The sequence below is a fragment of the Tenrec ecaudatus genome, chromosome 8 (genome assembly GCF_050624435.1).
Source record: "Tenrec ecaudatus isolate mTenEca1 chromosome 8, mTenEca1.hap1, whole genome shotgun sequence".
In the NCBI taxonomy this organism is placed as follows: Eukaryota; Metazoa; Chordata; class Mammalia; order Afrosoricida; family Tenrecidae; genus Tenrec; species Tenrec ecaudatus.
In genome coordinates, this window is record NC_134537.1 from 150,235,082 (window position 1) to 150,262,876 (window position 27,795).

The 27,795-nt window shown below is 42.6% G+C and overlaps 1 protein-coding gene across 2 annotated transcripts in view; it reads left to right on the forward strand.

The window, feature by feature from the left end:
- Positions 1-1,893: 1,893 nt before the first annotated feature.
- Positions 1,894-27,795, forward strand: part of LDAH (lipid droplet associated hydrolase) — a 124,227-nt gene continuing 98,325 nt past the window's right edge. The window contains exon 1 of one of the 2 annotated variants that reach the window (XM_075557060.1): positions 1,894-1,955. The gene's annotated coding sequence lies outside the window, so the exon portion shown is untranslated. Of the gene's footprint in view, positions 1,956-2,128; positions 2,263-27,795 lie in introns of those variants that run through there. The other variant, XM_075557061.1, reaches the window with a different exon arrangement.

Consider the following 27,795-nt stretch of genomic DNA (forward strand, 5'->3'; position numbering starts at 1 on the left):
GAGCCACGCTGATGGCAGCCAGAACCCTGGAGCCATTGGACCCACAGGACTTTCCACCCACCGGCCTGTGATCTTCCTGCATTCGGCATCACTGCATGTGTCAGGTGAGTCTGCAGAGGAATTCATGGGCTAATATTGAACTTAGGGCTAATGTCAAGCCTATGGACTTGATCTGGATTGAGCTGTTTTCTCAATATTCAATTGCTCTAGTACATAAAGCTCTTTCTCATACACCTGTGAGTCTCCCTGCATTTGTTTCTCTAGTCTACCTGGACTGCCACCCCAGCCAACTGACCTTGGGAAAGCACTTTAATTTCTCTGTGTTTTAGTGTTCTTGTGTCTCAATTAAGGATGGAAAAATTATATATATATACATATATGAAGATTAAAGTCCTTTGTTGACTTTTTTCTGGCACAGGTTTACTCAGTGACATCAGAACTAGAAATCAACTGAGGCAGTACACTGCAGATGGATGTTTGAGAACAGAAAGAAAGGCCACCGTACTAGTGACCCACGTTGTTCTTTTGCACACATTAGTTGGTGCGTTAGTAATTAATTACAATATACTGAAGATAACATGTATTGCCAGCGTACTTCAGTTTTTTATGCATATTTGTCAGTGTTTCCAGACTCTATAGTCACATGATACTGATCTCATTAAGTTGTTCTGAAGATTAAAAATAAATTAATTCATGAAAAGTGCTTCATACAGGGAGTGGCTTTTGCCCCCTAAACTCATTGTTACTTACGTGAAAAAGAATCAACAGTTAGTCGAAGAAATAAGCCTAACATTTATTATGAGATGTTATTTTATATTCGCATAAGGAGACCATGCTGATCACAGAAACTATTATGAGTGCCTTGCAGTTTGCTAGTTTCCACTAATTTTATAAAGAGGAGTAGCCAATCAACCTTTGGCTAATCTAAACAAGATGGCTTGAGCCCTGCCCGTCCCCTTTCACTGAGATGAACTGGTAACAATGACAATGTGGTTTCTAGGTGCCCCCCACCCCCCTATCTTCAGCCAGGCCCTTTGAAATTCATATTTAATTTAAAAAATTTGCCCCCCCTCCCCACACAAAAAGAAAACACTGCCGGCAAGATTAATTTCAATCAAGGATTTCCTTACAGCGAATATATGACTTCTTGGTCAAGAAAACCTTAAAATCAAAGTAAGATGTCTGCTATTACTGTTTCCCCATGACATTTATTGGAATAAATTTAGGAATACACTTGACCAAAGAAGGAAGCTGTTAAATTGAAAATTGCAATTACATGTAAATTGCAAGAACTGTTTGAATGGTGCGGTGTCACTGAGATGTGCACTATAAAAGGACTAAGTCCTCTTTCTGAGTGTGAGATTCATTCATGATTTGCCTACCTGTGTGTGCTTCCCTTGGCTAGCAGCCTGTAACTTTCACTCCTGCACTTTTTGATAGTTCACGATCATCCGCTCGGTGTCAAGTGTTGAAGATGCAAGTCACAGGACAGGCGTCGACCGTTGTCTCCAGATAATTTGAATGTGACCAGTTTACCACGCCCGGGGACCACTATTCGGCATTGTGTTAAGGTGAGTGGCACCAGAGTAACTAATCCGTCTCCCTACGCGGAAGCGGAAAGGAAGGCAAGGTTGCCTAGCCGGGAGCGGAATCAAGAAGCGGCAGGACGGGAAAACGGAAGACATGGACAACACGGACAAGAGAAGGAACGAAAACGGTATGCATCCAGGATGGCAGACAATGACAGGTGAATACAATCCAGGTGTATGGGGGGGGTGGGGGGGGGGGAAAAGTCCACCAACACGGTCTCTGGAATGGCCCCGTTCCCGGCCTGCATCTGCTTTCGGAGCCAATGGCAGGGCTGCGTGGTGACGTAGCGGGAGGCGGGACTTCCGTTCCCGGGGACAACTTCCCCGGACTGTCCGGAAGGAGGCGGCTGCAGTCCGAGCGCACAGGTGAGGTGCTGCCCTGCGGCCGCGGGGTGTCCTTGGCGGGGGCGGACCGGATTGTGCAGCTTGCTCCAGCTGCGCCTTCCCTCTGGGTGGGTGTCCTCGCAGCGTCCGCGCTGCCCCGGAAAGAACGACGCTGCACCATCCGGGGGCTGGACCCCCCCGCTCCCGCCCCTTGGCTGGACGCCCTCTGGGCTGCTGGCAGCCCCTCCCCGTAGGGCTTCGTCGTTTGTACGTTCGAGTGTACCCACCCGGCTTGTGGGGGCCCCGCGAGGAGTAAGGTCCAGGACGGTAGGGAGCCACCCGGAAAATGGTCAGTCCTCCCAGAGATCTGAGCTCTTGTACCAACTTCTCTACTCGGCACATAGTGGGGCTCTTAGGGGCTGCTTTTGGTTTGATATTTAGGCTCACCGAGCTTTTCTCCCTCCACGGCCGTCCCCATGCACGGAGTAGCCGCGAGAACGGACTCTTGGACCAGATTCTGAACTTGACATGCTCCCAACTTCAGTCACGTGTCTGAGGTTCAGCAGCAGCTGCTTTCGTATTTCTCTGTGGTGCTAAGATTAAAACGGAACTTGCTCTCTTGGAAAAAAACGTGCTTTCTCATTGACCTAGTCTGTGTCTCAGTTTTGCACATTTGTAATACGGGGTACCTGCTTTGTTGGGTTGTTAAACGGAGATCATTCATATAGCACTAGAAGAATGCCTTATCTCTAACCAGTAATCAATAAATGTTATTGATCGATCTTGAAGGACCCTCCCCTCCATGCACTTTCTAGGATAGGCAGTTCTTCGCTGCAGGCATCTAGTGCTCACGTTTCTTTAGTCCCACCTTTAAGCCTTTAAATGTACTCTATCCCTTGGAGTCTTCAAACAAGACCGGGTGTGGGTGTGCAGATACGGCACTATAGAACTTATTCTCCTTTTTTTTTACTTATAATTAATTACAAGGCCACCTGCGCTGTGAATTTATTATCTAATATCTGAATCCACAATTCATTCATTTTGGCTTTAATGGTAAATTCCTATGAAGAAAGTGACAATTATTTTGTAAAAAACCAAACTCATTGCCATAGAATCAATGGGACTCAGAGCGACCCTGTAGGACAAGAGAGAATTGGCCCTGTCAGTTTCTGAGACTGGAGCCTTTGAAGGGAGTAGAAAGTCCCAAATTTAAAAAACAAAAGAAAGCAACCCCCCTCCCCCCCAAAAAAAACTTAAGGCACAAATAGATGTTGTTTTTAAATTTTCATTTATTTATTTATTTGAAATCATTTTATTGGGGCTCATACAGCTCTTATCACAATCCATACATGTATCCATTGTCTCAAGCACGTTTGTACATAAGTTGCCATACTCCTTTTCAAAGCATTTTCTTTCTACTTGAGCCCTTAGTGTCAGCTCATTTTCCCCACTCCCTCTCCCTCCCTCCCTCATAAACCCTTGATAATTTATAAATTATTGGGTTTTTTTTCATGCCTTTAACCCCTTGTCTGTTGTCCATCCCCCTGGGAGGTGGCTATAGGTAGATCATTGTGATTGGTTCCCCCTTTCTCCTTCCACCTTCCCCTTCCCCTCCTGGTAAAGCTACTCTCAATATTGGTCCCCAGGAGTTTATCTGTCCTATATTCCCCATGTTTCCAGCTCTTATCTGTACCTATTTACATGCTGTGGTCTAGCCAGATTTTTTAGGTAGGATTAGGGTCATGATAGTGGTGGGGGGTGGGGGTAGGAAGCATTAAAGAACCTGAGGATAGCTGTATGTTTCATCCATGCTACACTGCACCCTGACTGACCAGTCTTCTCTCCATGATCCTTCTGTAAGGGGATGTCCAATTGCTTACAGATTGGCTTTGGCCCTCCACTCCACACTCCTCCCTCTCATTCACATTATGATTTTTTGCTCTGGGTCTTTGATACCTGATACCCATTAACACCTCATGATCTCACAGGCTCGTGTGCTTCTTCCATGTTTGCTTTGTTGTTTCTCAGCTAGGTGGCCACTTGTTTATCTTCAAGCCTTTAAGACCCCAGACACTATATCTTTTGATAGCCAGGGACCGTCAGCTTGCTTCACCGCATTTGCCTATGCACCCGCTTTGTCTTCAGCAATTGTGTCGGGAAGGTAAGCATCTCAGAGTGCTGGATTATTAGAACAGTGTTCTTGTGTTGAGGAAGTACTTGAGTAGAGACACAATGTCCATCTCCTTCCTTAAAACTAAACCTATAAATATATGTACATAACTCTAGGAGAGGCAGGGTAAAGGAAGTGGGTGTTAACAAACCCAGGGACATGGAAACAATAAGTGACGGAAAATTGATGGCGAGACGTGTGGTAGGGCTTGATCAAGGGCAATGTAACTGAGGAATTACTGAAACCCAAATGAAGGCTTAACATGATAGTGGGACAGGAGGAAAGAAAAAGAAAATAGAGGAAAGAACTAGGAGGCAAGGGGCATTTATAGAGATCTAAATACAGGTATATACATATGTAAATATAAATAGAAGTTTTGTTTATTTTTTTAATGCCTCATATCTCCTCGCCACCCCCTCCCTAAACTGAAAAGGCCTGCAAACTCTCCCCACAGGCAAGTAGGGCTGACTTCAGGGGCAATCAAAGGCAATTCAACAGACATGCCTTTAAAATTGGTAACTTGATGACTTCGAGACCGTCAGAATATGTAACTCATTTTCTTTTTTTTCCCAAGTGTGATTCTCTTTTTTGGACACTTGGTCATTTATACTAATTACTGTAATATATTTAGAATTAGGCATTCAATTCTGCTATCAACTTTTTGTATACTCTTACTTCCAAGGGAGAGTAGGTGATTTTTGTGTGTGTGTGTTTAATTTTGTTTGGTTTTTTGATGAATGTATCTAATATGTGCTTAGAGTAGTTTGTAAAGATATGTTAAGTTCTGTGCTTGCATTGATGTCCAGAACCTAAAAGGTGCTCTTGGCTACATTAAATATGCCTGTGTGATTACAATAAAGTTTGGTGTAATAGTGACTTAGAGCAGAGTGTTTCTACACGTGCACGCATACACACATACACCTAAACGCCTTTCAAGTAAAAATAGTTCACTAATTTTTAAAAAGTTTATCTTTAGTGTAGTGTGCCCTTTAATTTGGATATTTCTCTGTAGTGGTAATGGGTTTTATATTCTAAATAGAAACTCCCTTTTCTGACCCAGAGGTGAGTGGATTGCCAGCTGAGGTGAGCATGCCATCATTCAGATTGCAAAATTAGGTGAAATGTAAGCTGTCCAAATGCTGTGAAACTGTTCTCGTGACCAATTATACACCGGGAGCAAAGTACAGGAATTTCCTGCGATGTCCATTTTCTTTCTCTTAAAGTTAAGCAACGTGCACACCTTATGTAACATTTCCAAGGAATGGATGAATGGAGATGTATTCGAATGGGAGTCAGGTCACTATGGAATGTAGTAGCCCGGAGACCCTGGCCAAATAATGTAAAATAGGTGCTTTCAAGTTTCCTATTACTTTCACGGTGCTACTTTCTTTTTTTGTTTGTTTGTTTGTCTGAGTATGTATTTATTTGACATTCTTTTTAAAAGATTATTTTTGTTGAGCATAGAATTCTAGTTTATCTGTCACAGTGCTACTTTCATTGCAGGCCCTGTGAAGGTCAAATGAGAAAGTAGGAGGTTGAACTTTGCCAGTGAGGAGAACATAAAGCTTTTTAAAGTGGCAGTGGCAGATATTTTTATGATGACCTAGGTGAGGGCGTACAAAGCAGCCCATCCGTGTCACTTCAGTTGACTCACACACACTTTTCCCTGTTTGCGCCCTCCTTTATTCACATGTTCCGTGCTCCCTGCCTCCGTGCCTCCTTTCCTACCCCTCGTCCTGAACTCTGCCCCTGGGTCCGTGCTACACTTTTTATCTTCAATGGCTGATGATTCTAGAACTAGATCGTGCATCCCTCATTAATGCTCAGACCTGTCCATATGGGTGGAGATGCCGCTGGTGTTCATCCCTCCCTGTTCAGCTCTGTCTCTCTCGGTCGTTTGGCAGATCGCCCGTATTGCAGGATTGTGGCAATACCAGTCGTTTCAGCTGTTCCTTTAATTCTCTGCCAGCCACCCTTTTATTGTTTTCTTCTTCACCCGAGTTAACATTTGTCTACCTTTTAGTCCGTGAAGTAGAGGGGCAGTGAAAGAGGAAGGCCCTCGACCGGATGGATGGACACGGTGGCTGCACCAATGGGCTCACCCATAAGAACAGTTGTGAGGCTGGTGCAGGACCAGTATTGTGTACTGTGTGCATAAGGTCCCGATTGCAATAAACGAACGCCGTGGAGGTGGACGTAGCTGCCCTCCTCTGGCTTCCTAATCGCCATGAGGTAGGGCCACATGCACTGCATGCTCCAGCCTTTTTTGGTTGTTTTTACTCTATTCTGACAACTGTTCCTCCCATGCCAGTCTGTCAATGCTGGGTTCAGTAGTTCATTGATTGGAACTCGCAGGCAATACTCATAGTTTAGGGAGTGTGTTGGGGGAAGGTAACCGGTTTAATCAGTTACCCCAAGTCAGGATCAGCAAACAGTAAGGCTCGTCACTGGTCTCCTCCACCAGCAGCCACGTCTCTCCAGTTCTCAGTCTCTCAGCCACGTGCTAGTGTACTCTCTGTGGCTCTTAGTGGCTCAGTCATGTTTGTAGTTCCTTGACTGTTGCCTCCATGGGCCAGAAAGCCAGCCTGCCTGCTACTCTGTCTCATAGTTCCATAGTCGCAGGCCAGATAAGGAGAAGCTGCTCCCCAGTCTTGATGCTGCTCTTTGGAGTCTCAGCTGCACCGTCTGCGGTGCAGCTGGTCTCCGGGGCCTTGGCTACGTCAGACAAACTTCTTGAACTTGTTCTCCCAGAGTCGTGGAAAGGAGAAAGGGGTTCTCTCCTCTGGTGCTTCAAAGATTGCGTATCCTTATAGCCAAGGGTGTGGTAATGACAACGGATCAATCCCCTCTCTTAGTGTTACACTCTAATTGCATAGTCCCACGCAATCCCACGACTTCACGGTCTAAAAGATAAACCCCATAGTCCCACTACTTCACTGACTAAAAGGGAGACCCAAAGGTGGGCATTTGACAGACTTAGATAGAAGAGCCACATGAAGAAATTTCACTCCAAAAAGAGAAAGAAAGAAACTTCACTCCACCACAACTATAAGTCCGAACCTAAAAACTAGCCAGTGATTTCCCCTTCTTTCCCTGCCCACCCTTGTTGTTTTTGTTAGGTGCCAACATCGAGCCCTTTCTAACCCGCAGTGACCCAACACTTCCCGGTCCTGGGCTGTCCTCACAATGGTTATGTTTGAGTCTCTTGTTCCAGCCCCCACCGGTAAATATCAAAGAATGCTTCTTTTCGTGTGAAGAATGTTTCTGATTTTTTGCATTCGTGATCTCAGACAATATTTGCCCCTTTGTGATCCAGTCAGAATACTATCCTCCAAAGGAGCTGTGATGGCGGGGTGGGTTGCTCCTGGAGCTTTTCTCCACACGGTAACTGTTTGAACCTGCCACTTGCTCCACTGGAGAAATTTCTACTACTGTAAAAATTTAAAGTTGCAGAAACCCAAAGGAGCAGGCATGTGTCCCATAGGGCCACTATAAAGCAGAATCTACTCAGTGGCAATGAATACAGTTTGGGATTTTGGAATGCCTTCCATGGCCATCCATGTAATGAAGTGTTCCGAAGATTCATTTTTCTTTAATGTGCTGTATCCATTCTTCCACTGATGGGCATCATAGGTTGTTTCCATCTTGTTTGCTATTGTGTGTAATGCTGGAGTGAACATGGCATGTATATTCTGTTTTAGTCTGGGTTGACTTGAAAAACAAGTCCAGAGACACTCGTGTGTAAGAAAGATATATAAAAGAGCAATTGTATATTGAGAAAACATCCCAGTCTAGTCCAGATCAAGTCCATGAGTCCAATATTAGCCACATGTCTGATACTAGCCCATAAATTCCTCTTTTGACTCACACAGCACATGCAACAATGCTGAACACAGAAAGATCACAGCCCAGTGGATGGAAAGTCTTGTGGATCCAGTGGCAGTGGAAGCATCTCAGCGCTAGTGTGGGGCTCTTTGTGGCTCCTCCAGGGCTCTGGCTACCTGCAGCATAACTCCATATGGCTTGTCAACAGTGATGGGAAGCAGAGAGACAGTGTGGGCCTACTCCAGTAGAAAAAGAGGAAGGTCCCAGAATCCTCCTGGTGGGTGTTACCTTGAGCCCTTATTGACAAGCTAGACTCCACCCCTATATTCTATTTATCAAGATGTGTTAGGGTTCTCTAGAGAAAACCAGGGCACTAATAAATTTATATATATTTATGTCGATAGATAACAGTTAATTAATCTATTATAATTAATCGATTATATTATAATAATCTATAAAGCAGTACAAATGGCTCAATGCAGCTCACTCCTGTGAGACAGTTGTGAGACACTGGCAGTCCTTCAAGTCTCGAGGGCCGCTGGGCAGTCCTTCATAGAGCAATGCATGCTATCCGGCCACAGGCAGCAAACAGCAAGACAGGTCGCCAACAGTCAGCCAGATGACAGGCTCCGACAGTCCCCTGCTCAAGAGTTGCACATTCCAGCAGCGTGGCGAAGCAGGTCTTGAAGGAACCTCAAGTTACAGCCACATGGTCCACAGGTTAGGTGTCCCACAGGTACAAATGGAGGCCCAGAACATGCAAGGCAGCCACACACTGGTCATACCAGTCCCATGATCAAAGAGCAAGAGAAGAGGCAAGACTGGCCTAGCCATTTATTTCTCCGTCCTTCGACTAATCTCACATGTGATCACTGGCCATGTTGGCACAACAATCCTACCTATCTACACGAGGTGGTATGAAATTATGTAGCTACCACATTTGCCTGTCATGGTCCTTCTTTCTCTAGGATAGATACCAAGTAGAGGGAATGCTGGGCATGGTATTTCTGTTCCCTCTTTAAGGAAATACAGTGCCACTGCACCTTTGCGTTTGCTGTGTTTTTGAACTTGGCTATTAATGCCGAGCTGAGGTCATATCTCATTGCTTTGTGTCTCTGGCTAATGATTGGGCGAATTTCTTCATGTTTGTTGGCCTCCTGATTGTTTTCTTTGGTGAAGTGTCTGTTCGTACCCTCTGCCCATTTCTAAGTTGGATTGCTTGACTTTTTCTTATTGAGTTATTGAAGTTTTCTATAATCTTTAACGATTAGTCCATTGTCTGATACCCTATCTACTGCCAAGACTGTTTTTCCAGTCAGTGTGCTCTCCTTTTTCCTCTTTTGGTGATACCTTTGATGCACCTAAGTGTCCTAATTTGTATGAAGTTCCCGTCAGCTCGTTGGTCCCCTGCTGTTTGTGTGTTTTCAGTTCTCTATGATGGTGTATTTTTTCATGGAGTAGAGACCCTAAAACCTCTTTTTCATAGTTCTAAATGGTGTGCTATATCTTGGTCTCTGATCTACCTTGATTCCTTTTTATATGTGGTGTGCCTTAAGGGCCCTGCTGCATTCTTCTGCAAGTGGATGTCCAGTTTTACCTGCATGATTTGTGAAAGGGCCTATCTTTAACCCATTTAGTGTGTGTTGAACTGTGTCAAAGATCAACTGTCCACAGACTGATGGCTTTATTTCTGAGTCCACATGCCAGTCATACTGTGCCGGGTTGTTTTTACTGCGGAGGCTGTGCAGTAGGGTTTAAGACCATTGTAGGTTTTCTCTTTCTCAAGTTGCACTTTGCTTCTCCAAGTCTTTTGCCTTTCTTTATAAAGTTGGTGAATGCCTTTTATAAAAGTCCCAAATTGATAAAAAAAAAAACAAAACCTAGGAATTCACCTAACTAGGGACACATAAGACTTATAGAATGAAAATTATAAAACATTATTATAAGAGAGCTATTGGGGGGAAAAGAAAGCTGCCCCATCTTCATGAATTGGAAAACAATATAGTGAAAATGTGACAATGTGATTTCAGTATAAATCTACAGAGACAATGTGATTTCAGTATAAATCTCAACAGCATTCTTTACTGAAATGGAGAGACAGATGGCTTGGCTTAAAGGAGAAAAGATTTCATGCTCTGTTTCTGTATAGAATACAGCATAGGGACCATATGGGGTAGTTCAACCTTGTCATATAAGACTGCCATGAATCGGAATCAACTCAGTGGCAATGAGTTTTGGTTTCATTTTTTTAAATGAGGGTTGGCAGGATTCCCATGTGTCATTAAATATGAAAAGCATGTTACTATTTATAAAACTTATGAGTCATAATCCATTTGATGGCAGTGAATTAAATTGAGATTTAAAAAACACTGACAACTCCTCTATATGAAAATGTGTGTTCATGCTTATACGAGGAGACTTCAAGATGTTTTTAGATAAATGGAATTCAAATACATCAGCATTTTCCAACAAACATCTTTAAGGCCCCTTTTATATATTCTTATTTGTGTCGGATTGTAGAAGAATAGTCAAGTTTTCATTGTGAATACCATGAGTTTGGAGTGATGTGGATGGAGAGAGCATGGATCATGAAGAGCCACACAAAGGAATTTTCTTTTAATTGACCAATTGAAAAACTACCAGCATGTTTTATATCTCATTGGAAAATGGTGTGGCTGAGGCCAGTTCACCTCTTTGAACTTCACAAAGCGGATGGATGATCAGGATCGACAACCCAAGACAGATGTCTACAAGACAGTAGTCAAACATGCTTCTCTCACCCCAACTGTGTTCTCAGTTCGGACACAGCTGCCCCCTCCCATGGCACTCTTGGCTTCTCTGCCGGGCTGGAAAATTTGTTGCTGTGGCCACACACAACTCATGTAGACAATACTTCTTCGAGGGGTCACAAGTTACAATTCATCATCAGAAACTACTCAGTTCTTTCATCAGAACAGCTCTGTCTCAGCAGCGTTAAGAGTAATGCCGTTCCCTGGCCTTCAGTGCCATGATCCCGTGACCCCTTGGCTTCTGCTCTACTCTTACAAGTTTAGCAAGCTCTTTTAGCTCTGCCACTGGGTGCCTAGTGGTACCCTACTCAGCTAGTAATCCTTGACCTAATGGCATTCAGTTCTTGCTCTGGGTTGGTGAGTTAGTTTATTGTGCCACCTGGCTGATAAGCACATGTGGGGTTAATTGAAGAGCGGAGAAATAAATGGCTCAGTGAGCCTTGCTTTTCTAGTTCTCGGTCCTCTTGCTTTCTGATGGTCAGACCAGGGTGCAGCTGCCTTAGCCAGTTCCCTGCTTTAGCTAGCAAGGCTCACTTCCTGCAAGACATCCCTAAAGAGAAACCACATGGATCTACCCCGATGAAGCCCTGGGTGCTGGAGCACCCGTGTGGAGACCCCTGCCAGCGCTGAGATGCTTACATAGTTCACTGACTCGGCTTTCCTCCTGCAGTCGGCATCATTCTGTGTGTTTTGTGAGACAGAGGAGGACTTTGTGGATTGGTGTTGGACATATGGGTTAATGGGTTAATGTTGGACTTGTGGGCTTGGGCAGCACTGGGTTGGGATGTTTTCTTGATGTGTACTTTTCCTTTATATAAAACTCTCTCTTATACATGAGTTTCTGTGGATTTGTTTCTCTAATGTACCCAGACTAACACATTATGGTACCTTGGGACTGGGGTACTGGAGAAACAAATCATAAGATAGAGAGTAGATGTGTGTTTGATGTCTCCCTCATGGGAGTTGTTCTTCTTTGTCTAGCCAGAGGTCAGATACAGCCACACTTTACTCGGTTGTTTACTGGGAAAAATATGGAAAGTATGAAAATAGAAAGTTTGTAAGCCCACTTGCTTTCAGCCATTAAAATTTTATCTTTAGATGGGTTTAGGCCATGCCTGCAAAGAAAGCTTTGAAAAGATGTGCCCCACCCAGTGCTTTGGAGTACTCAGGAACCAGTAGTCTTTGTCAGAAGCTGGGGGAAAAAATATGGAATCATGAAGAAAACTCCTCTCTGGGACTGAATGTTAAAGGGAGCCTTTGAGCAGGCTGAAATGCTTACTAGGTGACCACCTGAATCTATTTGTTGAGTGGAAGTGGGAGAAATGTAACAAGGAGAGTGGTTGAGTATGGCCAACTGACACCTATGGACTTGGTTTACAGGAAAAAGAGAAGATGAGAGCGGTTGATTGGTCTAAAGTTCTTGACCTAGCATGAGGGGGCCTAGGCTTGTTGAGTATTGGTGAGATCCCATGATCTAAAGGCAAGGTGACCAGTGGGCACCCTGTGGAGGTTGAGTGAGGCAGCCCACATTGAGTTGAAAGGAATCCGGCCAGATGGAGATTTTTGAGCCTGTGAACTGGTGCATATTGTTGCTGACTTTATGGATGACCTGTCTGGATTTGACTTTGCTTATGCATGCAGACTTCACAAGGTTCCAACTGGAATGAAGATTCTTTATGTTGGAAAATGATTGTCTCTTCAGAGCACTGGGTTGCTGTAAGGGGGCAGTATGTAAATTGGATACTCAAAATTGGGGGAATAAAGGCATGAAGTGGTTGGCTTACAAACTTTCATAGGTGGAGGAACATATTCACAGGATTATCAGATTAAGGTGTAGGTATTACTTAATTGAAATTGTGAGGCTAAAGAATGGTGTACAGGTGCCAAGAGGGCAAGGGGTGGATTGAGTTAGTTCATTGTGCCAATCTGGCTGATAAACACATGTTGGGCTAATTGAAGGGCGGAGGGATAAGTGGCTCCATGAGCCTTGCCTTTCTAGTTCTCGGGTCTCTGGCTTTGTGATGGTCGGCCCAGGGTGCAGCTGCCTTAGCTAGTTCCCTGCTTCAGCTTGCAAGGCTGACTTCCTAAAAGACATCCTGAGGAGAAGCCACATGGACCTACCCCGATGCAGTCCTGGGTGCTGGAGCAGCTGTGTGGAGACCCCTGCCAGCGCTGAGTTCTTACACGCTCACTGATTCAGTTTTCTTCCTGCAGTCGGCGTCATTGCATATATTTTGTGAGTTTGAGGAGGACTTTATGGATCAGTGTTGGACATATGGGCTAATGTTGGATATTTGGACTAGACTGGGTTGGGATGCTCTCTTAATGTACACTTACCTTTTCTATAAAACTCTTGTATACATGAGTTTCTGTGGATTTGGTTGGTGTGTTAGTCTGGGTACATTAGAGAACCAAATCCACAGAAACTCACATGTATAAGAGAGAATTTTATATAAAGGGTAAATGCACATGAAGAAAACCTAGAGTACACAGGGGCTATGTTTTCAGAAGTCGATTACCTAGCCTGAGATAGATACTGAGATAGTTAAAGCGTATTGTGCCAAGCTGGCCAATAAACATGTGGGATTGATTGAAGGGCAGTGAGATAAATGGCTTGGTGAGCCTTGACCTTCTAGTTCTTCGGTCTCTTGCTTTGTGATGGTCGGATCAGGGTGCAGCTGCCTTAGCCAGTTCCATTTTAACACACATGATGTCCCATGAATTGGAATTGATTCAGTAGCAACTGGAGAGAGAACTTTCTTGAAATATTCCCCTTTACATGACTTTACATTCCATGCCTATTTCTATTTGCTGCTGCTTTCTTGTACTGTTGGGGATGTTGATAGCTTTGGACTGCCAACTGCAAGGTTGGCATTTCAAACCCAGCACCTGCGCTGAGGAAGAGAGACGAGGCTGTCTGCACCTATGAAGACATCCAGCTTTGGAATCCCTTTATGCAGTCGCAATGAGTTGGAATAGACTGAATGGCTTCAGGATGGGGATAAAAACCCAATCCAAGCCCATGGCTACCCAACCAATTCCAATTCATAGCTACCCTACATATAAGTCAAAGTAGAGCTGCCCCCTGGGTTTTCTAAGGCTGTCACTTCTTATGGAAGCAGGCTGCTACGTCCATCTCCCAAGGAGCAACTGGTGAGTTTGAATCACAAACCTCCCAGTTAGGAGTTAAAGCGCTTTGACCCCCAATTAGGCATCTCTCCCTCTTCATAGAGTAGAAACTGTCACACAGGATTCTGAAGAGGGGTGACTAGGAGAGCCCCACTGCTGTAAATGCCATAGACGGAGCCCTGCTAGCATAGAGGTTAAAGAGCTCAGCTGCGAACTGGAAGAGCAGTGGTTTGAACCCACCAACTTCTGGGGAGAAGATGCGGCCGCCATCTGCTTCCGTAAATCTTTGCAGCCTTGGGAACCCTGTGAATTCTACTCTGTCCTGTACGGTCACTGTGAGTTGAAATCGACTTTATTATTTGCCAGTATTCCTTGACTCTTCTGGAAAGCTCTTAGATTCATTGATCATCTGGATATGAACCCCTGGTTGGAAGGGGACGGTATGATTTGCCTTCTCTGTGGTAGGGAATACGCTTACACACACACACACACACACACACACACACACACACGCACACACGCACACAGCAGAGATGAGAAAGATGCATCTCATTTCCCAATATCAGCTAACTTGACACATGATCGAACTTTTTCAAATTCAACAACTTAAAGACATGACCGTGTAATAGTTGAGAACAACAAGAGACCTGTTGCCAAAGGGAGAGTGGTGCGCCCCTTGGGTTACGGAAGTTCCTACTGGGAGCACCTTCAATCCTTGCATCTCTTCCTTTTGATGATCCTGCTTTGAAACGTTTGTTGCAATCTGTAATCATAAATGCTGTACTTTGTCAGAGTTCTGTGAGTCATTCCAGCCAGTTATTGAGCCCAGGGGCATGGTGGGAGCCAGCAGGTGAAAGTGAGGGAGCCCGAGGACACCCTTCCTTTCGGCTCACATCCTGAAGGAGCGGTGAGAAAACCCGAGTTAGCCAGAAGTAAGGGTGTTATGTGCACTCCCAAGCTTGAGAGTAACATCTGCTTATTTGGTCGTCTGAAACACGGTATCCTATTCAGTTCTAAACTCTCACCTCGTCGTTCCAGATGGCTAGCAGAAAAAGTGCTACCTGGGCAATTGGTGTCGAGAGATGATTGAGACGTTGGAAAGTGGGATTTTTGACTAATCTTCATGTGATTCTCTTTAGGAGTGCCTTTTGAGAATCCCACCATTCCACTGCTTTGAGTCAGTTCAGGCTCCTAATGGCCCCTGTATAGGATTTCCAAGACTAACTCTTTTTATTTTTGACATGATTATTTCATTTAATGAGTTTATATATATATATATATATATATATATATATATATATATATATATATATATATATATATATATATATATATATATATATATATTTTAAATCATTTTATTGTGGGCTCGTACAATTCTTATCACAATCCATGCATACATACATTGTATCAAGCGCATGTTTACATTTGTTGTCATCATCATTCTCAAAACATTTGCTTTCTACTTGAGCCCTTCCTATCAGCTCATCATTTCCCCTCCCTTTCCTTCCCCTCATGAACCCTCGATAATTTATAAATTATTATTATTTTGTCATGTCTTACACTGTCTGACGTCTCCCTTCACCCACTTTGCTGTTGTCCATCCCCCAGGGAGGAGGTAATATGTATAGATCCTTGTAATCGGTTCCTCCTTTCTACCCCACCTTCCCTCCACCCTCCCAGTACTGCCACTCACACCACTGGTCCTGAGGGAATCATCTGTCCTGGATTCCCTGTGTTTCCAGGTCCTATCTGTACCAGTGTGCATGCTCTGGTCTAGTCAGACTTGTAAGGTAGAATTGGGATCATGATAGGGGGGGGGGGAAGCATATAGGAACTAGAGGAAAGTTGCATGTTCCGTCGTTGCTACCCTGCACCTCGACTGGCTTGTCTCCTCCCCATAACTCTTCTGTAAGGGGATGCCAAGACTAACTCTTTATCTGGGATCAGATGGGCTCTTTTTACTGAGGAGCAGCTGCTGGATTTCAATTCCCAACCTGTGGTGGGCAAGTTAACCAACACTAACTCAACAGCACTACCAGGGCGCCTTACTTTTGAGAATAGAAATTATTTATTTTCATGGGTCTGATTTATAATCATTTCCTTTATAGTCACTGCTTAAGGTCTAAGGTATTCAAATAACCTTTGGACAACTTATGCTCATGAAGATATATTCTTAGTTATTTTTTGGAAGCATTATTATTTACTTTTCACATTTTTGTCTACAGCGCACCTGGGGTGTGTGTATGTGCGTATTTTTAATTTTATGAATGGTGTGTGAGAATAAAGATTTATTTACTTCCCATATGCATATCCAGTCAACCCATCACCATAATTTGAAAAACTATCTTTTCTTTACTGACCTGAAATGTTTGGTTATACGTCTTTTTCATAAATTGTACTCCTATATGTATGGCTTTATTTCAGGATTCTCACTTCTTTTGATTATTTTGTCTTTCTCTGTGCCATGATAATTCTGTCATTTTTATTAACTTTTACTATTCAGTGTAGTTCTCCAACTGTGATTCTTCAGAATTATCATGACTATTCTTGACACGTTGCATTTTCATATATATATTTTAGAAGTCACTTTCTGATTTTTCTTTTAAAAATGGAAATAAAAAACTTGTTGAGACTTTGAAGGAAATTTCATTAAATCTATCAAATAATATTTTTATACTTGCAAACCTAAGTAGTGTAGTGGGCTGTGCATTGCACAAGGTGATCAGTTTGAACCCACCTGTCTTTCCTGGGGAGAAAAAGGAGGCTCTCTGCTCCTGTAAAAGTTTACAGCCTCAGAACCCCACAGGACAGTTCTTCTCTGCCCTAGAGGGTCACCATGAATCAGAATCAACTAGATGGCAGGGAGTTGTTTTTAAAATTTTTGAGATGCCTTACAGTCCGTGAATATCTTCAATTTTCTCATTATTCGTTTTATCTCATTCATATCAAGCAAGCTGTAAAGCTTGTTTATTCCCAATAATTTTTTCAATGCTATTATAAATAGTATCATTAAAGTTTTCTTTTCTACTTGCTTGCTAACTGGTATATAATTGTTTGTTTTAAATATATTGACCTTTCATCTAATGACCATATTGTAGTCACTTACTAAATCAAAGTCTATGTGTAATACATTATTTGTTTTTTCTATATGTACAATTGTGTTACTTGTGAAATATGACCGCTGTCTTCTTTCACAGTCTACCTACATTTACTTGTTTTGGTTTTTATTTTTAATCATTTTATTAGGGGCTCATACAACTCTTATCACGATCCACACATACATCAGTCGTGTAAAGCACACTTATACATTCATTACCCTCATCATTCTCAAAACCCTTGCTTTCCACTTGGGCTCCTAGTGTCAGCTCCTCATTTTTCTTCCTCCCCCCTCCGTCCCTGCTCCCCTCTCCCTCAGGAACCCTTGATAATTTATAAATTATTATTATTTTATCATGTCTTGCACTGCCCAACATCTCCCTTCACCCACTTTTCTGTTGTCCATCCCCCTGGGAGGAGCTTATATGTAGATCCTTGTAATCGGTTCCCCCTTTCCACCCCACCTTCCCTCGACCCTCCTGGTTTCGTCACTCTCGCCACTGGTCCTGAGGGGTTCATCTGTCCTGGATTCCCTGTGTTTCCAGTTGCTATCTGTACCAGTGTACATCCTCTGGTCTAACCAGGTTTGTAAGGTAGAATTGGGATCATGGTAGTCAGGGGGAGGAAGCATTTAAGAACTAGGGGAAAGTTGTGAGTTTCATCAATGCTATACTTCACCCTAAGTGACTCATTTCTTCTCCACTATGCCTCTGGAAGGTATGTCCAGTTGTCTACAGATGTACCTCCATTTACTTGTATTGTCCTACAACATTGACTAGAACCTTAAATGCAATGTAGGGTAGAGGTGTTGCTAACCTGCCCTCTGTATTACACTTTCAAGTATGGCCATGCTGAGGATATTTTGTAGATAACATTCCCTTCACCCCCACATTTCTGTTCATTGTATTTCAGCAGCAATAGAAAACCAGTAGAAGGGAATCAATTGGAGAAAGGAAAATCAAGCAGGAAAGGGAGTGAGGGGCCCCCTGTTCTTTGCTGACAAGGTCCCTCATCCAGCTAACATCCTATGAAATGGGTTTGACACCCCATTTTCTAAAGGTCAACTTTATTGTTTTATCTAATGGTCAGGTTTACAGACAGTGCGGGAAGTTAACTGTATACCCTCTCCTCAGCTGCTTCTCTTACTAACATTTTATATTTGTGTAGTACATTTGTTACAAATGATGAACCAATATTGACACATTAGTGTTCATGAAAGTCTAGTTATTAGGAGCCCTGGTGATGTAGGGGGTTATGAATAGTTGTGAGGGGGTAAAGATGAGGCTTTGTACCCCCTGTAAAGAGTTACACTTTCAGAAGCCCACATGGGCAGGTCTAACCCCGTCCTTTGGGATCTCACCTTGAGTCATTGTTAGCTCGATGGTCGTGAGAAAGCCTCTAGTTTACACTAGGGTTTGCTTTTGTGTTGATCACTCCTCCAGGGGTTGGCAATTGCATGTGTCATGTGTTCATTGTATTACCACAGAATGCCCAGTGTTCCACTTTCCATCTCTGCTTTGTTCTTGATTAACCTCTGGCAACCAAACCAAAGCAAACCCACTACTATCGAGTCACTGCCAACTCTACAGGGCAGGGTAGAACAGCTCCTGTGAGTTTCTAAGACTAACTTTGTAGGAGTAGAACATCCCGTCCTTCTCCCACAGAATGACTGGTGGTTTTAAATTGCTGACCTCCAGGTTAGTAACCCAACATGTAACCACCATGCCACGAGGGCTTCTCCCCTGGCAACAGTTTATCTTTTTATTAACTCTATGCTTTTGACTTCCCCAGAGCATCATGTAGTTGGAATGATACACAATAGCTTTTTCAAACTGACTTCCTTCACTTAGCAGTATGCATTTTAGACTTCTCCATGTCCTCTTGTAGCTTGATAGCTTGTTTCCTTTTGTTACAGAAGAATACTCTATTTGGATGCAAGATGGCTTATGAAGTCAGTCACATAGCGTCTGGGGTCTTAAAGGCTTGAAGGTAAACAAGCGGCCATGTAGCTGAGAAGCAACAAAGCCCACTTGGAAGAAGCACACCAGCCTGTGTGATCACGAGGTGTTGAAGGGATCAGGAATTAGACATCAAAGAACAAAAAATCAAATCATTGTGAATGAGCAGATTGGGGACCCAAGACCCATCTGTAGGCAACTGGACATCCCCTTACAGAAGGGTCACAGGGAAGAGACATACCAGTCAGGGTACAGTGTAGCAACAATAAAACATACAACTTTCCTCAGGTTCCTAAATGCTTCCTACCTGCACACCCCCTTACTACCATGATCCCAATTCTACCTTATAAACCTGGCTAGACCAGAGGATGTATACTGGTACAGATAGGAACTGGAAACACAGGGAATCCAGGACAGATGATCCTTTCAGGATCTGTGGTGAGAGTGGCGATACTTGGAAGGTGGAGGGAGAGTGAGGTGGAAAGGGAGAACCGATTATTGATGATCTACATATAACATCCTCCCTGGGGGATGGACAACAGAAAAATGGGTGAGTGGAGATGTCAGACAGTGTAAGACATGATAAAATTATAATATTTTATAAATTATCAAGGGTTCATGAGGGAGGGAAGAGCGGGGAGGGAGGGGGAAAAATGAGGAGCTGCTACCAAGGGCTTAAGCAGAAGGCAAATGTTTTGAAATGATGATGACAACAAATGTACAAATGCTCTTGGCACAATGGATGGATGCATGGATGTGATAAGAGTTGTACCAGCCCCCAATAAAATTACTTAAAAAGAACATCTTGGTTGCTTGAAGGTTTGGGCATTTACATATAAAACTGTTATTGACATGTGCAGGCTTTTATAGGCATGTGTTTCTAACTCATTTGGACAAATACTTAGTACTAATATCTGGAGCATATGGATAAACCTATTTTCACCTTTGCAAGAAATTGGCAGACTGTTTTCCCAAAGTAGCCATACCATTTTTATTTCTATAACCAGTGAATGAAACTCTTTTTTGCCCCATATCTTCTCCAAATTTGATGTCAGTGCTGTTTCAGCTGTTCCTGCAAGAAGGCCCTCAACAAGGTGGGTTGACACGGTACCTGTAGCAGTGGGCTGGAGCAGAAGAACAATTGTGAAGACCGCGCCGGACCAGTGCTGTGATGTTCGGTAGTAGTTTGGGTTGCTTGGAGTCAGAACGGACTGGATGGCACCTAACATTACATGTGTAGGAGCACCTGTAACACTGGGTTAGGTGTTAGGCCGCTCACTGTGAGGTTGGGGGTTCAAACTTGCCTGCTGCTCATGGGAAGAAAGATGAGGCTGTCCGCTCCCACGAAGACTGATACTTTTGGAAACCTTCTAGAGCAGTGGTTCTCGACCTTCCGCATGCTGCTGCCCTTTCGTACAGCTCCTCATGTGGTGGTGACCCACCAAACCATAAAATTATTTTTGTTGCTACTTCATCACTGTCATTTTGCTACTGTTACGGATCAGGCAACCCCTGTGAAAGGGTCCTTCGACCTCCCAAAGGGGTCGTGACCCACAGGTTGAGAACTGCTGCTCTAACGGACTGTGTTGTGAGTTAGAATCAACTCAATTGCAATGCTTTTTTGTTGGTTGTTTTTTTGTTTGTTGTTATTAGGTCTATAATGGTATCTCATTTTTTTATTTAAAAAAATTACAGTGAAAATGCAGTAAAATGTGCGAATTCAGAAAATCTACATGTGATATTTAGGAACATTGACTATATTCTTAATGTGAAACTACTTTTCCAAGTTATTCTAATACAATTGACATCAACTCAGCAATCTCTTGGCAAGAACTTTACCGTTGCCCTTCCTTCACAGTCTAGTAAACTACAAGTAACCTTTGATTTGTAAACCTTTGCTTGTTTTCTATGCATAGGCACTTATTTCACAGTTGACATTTCACTCAGAATAACGTATTGTATACATATTACATTATTCTACTCATAATCAATGTGCTTCTGTATATGACTAATTGTATGCATAGACTCATAGCACATTTCATTTATCTGCTTATCTGTTGATAGACAGTTTAGTTTCCGTGTAGTGGTTCTGCAGTGAACATCTGTACTCGTTTCTGCTTTCATTTCTTAAAAGGTTTGGGTTGCTGGATCCTACAGTATTCTATGTTCAACTCTTTTCCAAGTGGCGGGGCCATTTTGCACTCCTACCAGCAATGGATAAGGGGTCGCTTCTCCATGACCTTGCCAGCACCTTCCGTTTTCCATTTTATAAAAATCATTGTTATACTAATGGTGGAAAGGGGATCGATCACCTTGTGTCCATTTTTGATATGGCTAATGATTACAGGCCCTGGTAGTCAAGTGGTTGTTTGCTGGGCTGCTAACTTGCAAGATGAACAGTTCGAAACCACCAGCTGCTCTTTAGGAGGAAGACAAGACTTTCTTTTCTTGTAAAGAGGTATCATCTCGGAACGCACAGGACTGTTCTACTCTGCCCTACAGGATTGCTATGAGTAGGAATCGACTTGATGGCAGTGAGTTGAGAATGGCTAATGACTCAGCAGCTTGGCCATTTGTATATCCTCAATGGTGAAAAAACTATTCAAGCCCTATGTCATATTTTGGATTTGTCTTTTTCTTATTAACTTATAGAAGTTGTTTTTTAAGTTAAAGAAGTTTCATTTTTGATAGATATATTTTTAGACATTAGACCCTTGTTGTATGTATAGTTCCCCAATTTTTTTCTTCTAGTTTTTACATTGTCTTTTCACTTTCACTTTGTTGGTAAAGTCCTCTGATGAACAAAGGACTCATCTTTATGTGGTCTCGTTTATCCATTTAGTCTTTTGCTGCTAATGCTTCTGTTGTCATAGCTGACAATCCATCATTAAAAACTAGGTCCCACAACCACTCATCTCAATTTTCTTGTCGGTCTTTATGGTTTAGTTTTCACATTTAAGTCCTTGATCCATTTCCAATTCTTTTTCGTGTGAATGGTGTTAGGCATGAATCCTGCTTCATTCTTCTGTACATGGAAATACATTTTGCCAGGCACCATCTGTAGATGCATTGAATTGACTTAACACCCTTGTCAAAAATCAGTTGACCATAAATGTATGAATTTTTCCTCTAAATCTATTTAACCTAAGTGCCTACTCTCTTACTAGTACCCAATTGTTTTAATTAGTGTGGCTTTATAGTATGTTTTGGAGCCCTAGTGGCATAGTGTTTACAAATTGGGCTGCAATCCATAAGGTCAGCAGTTCAAAACCACCAGCCACTCCTTAAGAGAAAGATGGGGCTTTTTACTCCCATAAATAGATAGAGTCTTGGAAACTCACAGGGGCAGGGCAGGGCAGGGCAGTTCTACCCTATGTATGCTATTGGGTCACTTTGAGTTCTGCCCTATGTATGCTATTAGGTCACTACCCTATGTATGCTATTCTATCCTAGGTATGCTATTCTACCCTATGTATGCTATTGGGTCACTTTGAGCTCAAGTGGAAAGAAAATGTTTTGGAAATGTTGATGGCAACATATGTACAAATGTACTTGAAACAACTGAATTGTTATGAGACATAATAAAAGATGCATATCATGTCATTTGGGAATTGCAAATTATTAAACAATGATACACAAATATGAAGAACATTACACACTACTAAGCAGCTAAGAAATCAAGAGGAAAATGAAAAAACAAACAAACTCGGAGGTGGATGAGAATGAAAACACAGCATACCAAAACACTATAGACAATACTGGATTCAAATGGACATGTCTAGCAATAAGCATTCATTGAAAAATAAAAATTAATTTATAAAAGAAATAAAACTTCAAGTAATAACCTCACTATACAACTTGAGGAACTAGAAAAGAGAAAATTATGCCCAATGCTACTAGAAGAAAGAAAATAATACCAATTGAGTTTGAAAAAATTGAAATAGAGAATGATTATTTTTAAGGTTAGAATTAACAAAGCCAGAGTTAGTCTTGTGAGAAAATTGGTAAAACCAAAAATCTGTTATAATGGACATGTGGGCATGAAGATCAAAATAATTAAAATTGGAAGTAAAAATGAAGACATTATAACCAACGCTACAGAAACAGAACAGACTATAAAGACATAATATGAGCAGTCAGAGGCCAGATAATTAAAGAGAAAATGGGCAAATTCTTTGAGATTCACGTATTTCCTACATTCACTCCAGAAGAAACGGTACACCTCTGCAGACCAGTAACAAGTGATGAAATTGAATCAAAAACTTAGCATCAAAGAAAAGGCCTGGCTTCATTCGGAAAGTCTACCAAACACAGAAGAAGTGACTTGAATATTAATTAAACTTCTCCAAAAAGTAAAAAGAGAACATTTCCTAATTCATTCTAAGAGGCAAGCATTACCCTGTTACCAAGGCCAGAAAAGACACATTACGAGAAAACTACAGACTTAATGAATAGAGATGCAAAAATACCTTACAAAATATTAATAAACCAACACCCTCCACCCCCAAATATTAAAAGATTACACACTGTGATCAAGTAAGACTTATCCCAGGAATGCAAAAACCGGTCCACATTAGGAAAGCAAACGCTGTTAAGTACTCTAGTAACAGAACAAAGGAAAAGAACCGCACGACCATGTCCATCAATGCAGACAATGCACTGGACAAAATGAAATATATCCCTTCACAATAAAAACAATATAAAAAAGAAAATTCCGCAATATGATAAAGGACATTTATGAAGAACCCACAGCTAACATCATACTCAGTAGATAAACACTTCCTGGTTGGGTAAGGAACAAGAAAGATATCGCCTCTCACCACGGCTACTCAATATCCCTCAGAAGACCCAGCGAACACTTGAGCGCCTGGTATCAGCTCTTCTTTTTCCCCCTTCCTTCTCCCACCCTACCAGCCCGTGAAACCCTGATCAATTCTATATTATTATTTCCTATCTTTACACCATCTGTTACCTCCCTCCTTCTCCCCTCCTTTTCCCACCCTACCCCCCTTGTGAAACCCTGGTCAATTCTATATTATTGTTATTTACTATCTTTACACCATCCGTTACCTCCCTTCGCCCACCTTTCTATTATTCATCCTCCATGGTGGGGAGTGTTATATATCCACCCTTGTGAGTGATTTCCCCTTCCTCCCCTTCCACTCCTCCCTGCCCTCATGATATCATTGCACCCATACTGTTACCTGAGAGATTTAACTGTCCTGGATCCCCTACATCAAATACTCTTACCTGTACCAATGTGCATACTCTGGTCTAGCAGTATTCGTAAGGTAGAACTGAGGTCTGGATAGTTGGGGGAAGGGAGCATTCAAGAACTAGAGGAAGACTGAATTTAGTTGGTGCTATACTGCACCCTGGCTGAATTTTCCCTTCCTTGTGACCCTCTTGTGAGGGGATGTCCAATTATCTACAGATGGGTATCTTCTCTGACATCCTGGTTCAAATCAATGTAATTGTTTGTTTGGGATCTTTTGATACCTGATACCTGAACCCATTAACACCTCGTGATCACACAGCTGGTGTGCCTCTTCCCTGTGGGCTTAGTGGCTTCCCTGTCAGATGGCCTGTGGTTCAACTTCAAGCCGTTAAGACACCAGACCCAACCTCTTTTGATAGGCAGGCACCATCCGCTCTCTTGCTCTCTTCACCACATTTGCTATATGACATGCATCTTTTCATATGCTTCTTTGATCATCTGTATGATTTTGCTGTTGCTGTTGTTTTAATGGAGCCTTGGTGGTGTGAGTTACTCATTGGCTACTAACTGCAAGGTCGGCAGTTTAAAAGCACCAGCTGCTTCTTGGGAGAAAGATGAAGCTTTCTACTTTCATATTGATTTATAGTATCAGAAACCTACAGGCCCAGTTGTACTCTGTCCTATAGGACCTCTATGAGTCAGAATCGACTTCATGGCGTGAGTCTTTTGTTTCTTGATGAGATGTACAGGCTGTTTCTCATTCTGTAATTGCTTGTCTTATTGCTGAATTTCAAAGTTCGTTTGCAATGGAGCAGCCAGAACCATGAGAATGCTCACTCGTTGTGAAGAACGTAAGCAGTGCTGCTGAACAATTTGTTTGGAAATTGTTGAGTGGGAATCCAAGCAGCTGCTGGGCAAGCAGCCATTGCAAACACAGTAAAATATTGTTTTCAAAAACAAACAAACAAATTTTGTGGTTTTTCTGGTATATTTTCCCAGACAAGTCTTTTGTCAGACATTTGTGGTCCAAATATTTTTCCCCGGTGTGGTTTTCCTTTCACTCTCTTAATAGATAATTATATTTCATAAAAGAAGATTTCTTCTGTTTTCATCAAAGCTTAATGCATTTTATAATATGTGTCTTGTGAATCTTTTTAAATGATTATATGACTTTTCTCTTTGATTTTTTAGTATGATAGATTGATTATAATTTGAAGGCTTTAAAAATCTTGCATTGCTGGTGTTTATACAATTTGGTTGTAATATCAACCCTTTTATGTATTACTGAAAAGAGCTGAGGCTGCGATGATGCAGTAGATTAAACATTGGACTGCTAACCGAAAGTTTGGAAGTTTGAATCCAGCAGCTGCTTTGTGGAAGGAAAATGAGTTAGTCTGCTTCGGTAAAGATTGACAGTCTTGGAAACCCCAGAGCAGGTGTCCTCAAACTTTTTTAACAGGGGCTAGTTCACTGTCCTTGAGACCCGTTGGAGGGCCGGACTATAGTTTTAAAAAAACACCATGAACAAATTCCTATGCACACTGCACATATTTTATTTTGAAGTAAAAAGCAAAATGGGGCAAAATCACCCAGCGGGCCTGATATATGTCCTCTGTGGGCCGCATGTGGCCCGCGGGCCATAGTTATGTAAAGTCTCTCTTTCTCTGGGACTAGATTCCAGCCTCGGTCCTTGGCTCCGCGCGAGAAAGATTTCATGCCGAAGCCAGGCTCGTGATCAAGTGAATTTAATGAAAGTTCAAAGAAGCATCAGGTTTTACGCAGCACCCATAGGATTCCTTTGACCATGTGGCCTGGCAGAGACTGCCCCAGGTCACGCAAGGATCTCTCTCCTCCCAAGAAGACGACCAGACCACCCAAGCAAGACCCCTTTCCCTCACGGTCCCTGCCTTTTCAAGGGTTCCCAGGTCGATCCCATTGGCTGAATTGCAGTCACCTGGCCCGGGTGAGCTGCTCCAGGTGTAACGCCCCTCCGAGCCCATCGGCGGGAAAATTCAGCTTTGTCCTTTGCTGGCTCTCCTGGGCATGCGTAAATGGATTTCCCAATTACCTAGGCTAAGCTACCTAACAGTTTGAGGACCCCTGCCCTATAAAGGCAGGTTCTATAGAGTTGCTATGAGTTGGAAGCTACTGAAAGGCAGTGGATTTAATATATATACTATATATTATATATATGTATATGCACACACATACATATATATGTATGTGATATAACGAGGCTTTTCCCCAGGTTGTTTCCCCCAAATATATGCCAAACCTAAGGCTGCGTGCTACCCATGGTAAGGGACTGTACACTTGGAGGTCATTGCAAGCAGGTCAGAGGTTATTCTCCCTGAGGGTTGTCAGCCATCTACAGCAATCAGACTATATCTCTGTCCCACCCTATGTAGGGCCCACTCCCTTCTGATGAGGATGATAGATTGTGTCCCTGAAGGAGAGCCCAGGGAGGTCAAGCCCACTTAAGGGTGATCAACATTGGGCTGCCATATTGAGTCTAGGGTCCGCCCAGCTTGTCACATGTACCTCTAATCCCTCCCCTTCCTGTTGCGTGTGTATCCCTGACTCATCCCCTTCCTGTTGTATAGTCCCTTCCTGTGCCGTGGGTGGTTACCTGGAATCATGCCCCTAAGAATGTATAGGTGTTGGTCAGAAATAAAGAGCAGACTCTGCTGCCCTCTTCTCCTCCTGCACCCCCACGTAGACCACCAAGAAAAGGACTGAGGTGAGCATGCTACTGTGAAATGCGTCTGACTCCTGTATGTTACCTTCTCTTCTATCTCATTCTCTATGACTTTACCACAGTCTTTAAACAGCATAACCGTATGATTGTGCCTATCGGACCCGTGATAGTGTGAGGGGCTGGTTTCCCCCACGTATATATTATTTAGATATATCACTGCATTTTGGTCTGTAGATATTCTCAGTGGAGTTGTTGGCTCTTAGGTTCTTGAGAAAGGTTGGCTTTTAATTGTCCTGTCTTGTAATGCCCTTATATGTTGACAGCAAAGTTTTACTAGCCTCATAAAATGATTTTGGAAGTAGTTGATCTTTTTCTATTGTCTGGACAACTTTAGGTAAGAGTGGTGTTATCTCTTAACTGCTGGGTCTACCATATAGGCTGGGATTGTAAGTTTAATATCTTATTAGACATAGGGCTGTTCATATTTTTCTGTTTTGGCTTTTGGTTTCAGGTTTTTATTTCCCATATCAAATACATTGCCATAAAGTTTTTAATGCTTTAGAATTATTGGGGCAAGGTGTCCATAACATAGCACTCACCAGTTTAGCCACTTTACATGTGTCATTCAGTGACATTGATTAGATTCCTCATGTTCTGCAACCATTATCCCTGTTCTTCTCCAATCTGTGTGCTTCTCCTTCCTACTAGCCTGGGGCTTCTGTTTGCCTATTTCATGTAAGTGAGATCAGGCATTATTTGTCCCCTTGTGATTAATTTAGTTCACAACGTCATGTTTCAAGACTTAATTTCCTTTATGATTAATCTCCCATTGCATGGTTATTACATTTTGTGTATCCATTCATTTGTTAATGGGTTGTTAACTTGTTTCCATCTTTTGGCTCTTGCTACTACTACTATAGACATTGTTCTGTAGGTTTCTGTGTGTTTTCAGTTATTTGGGTGGACTGAGGATTGTGATTATTAGCTGATGAGGTG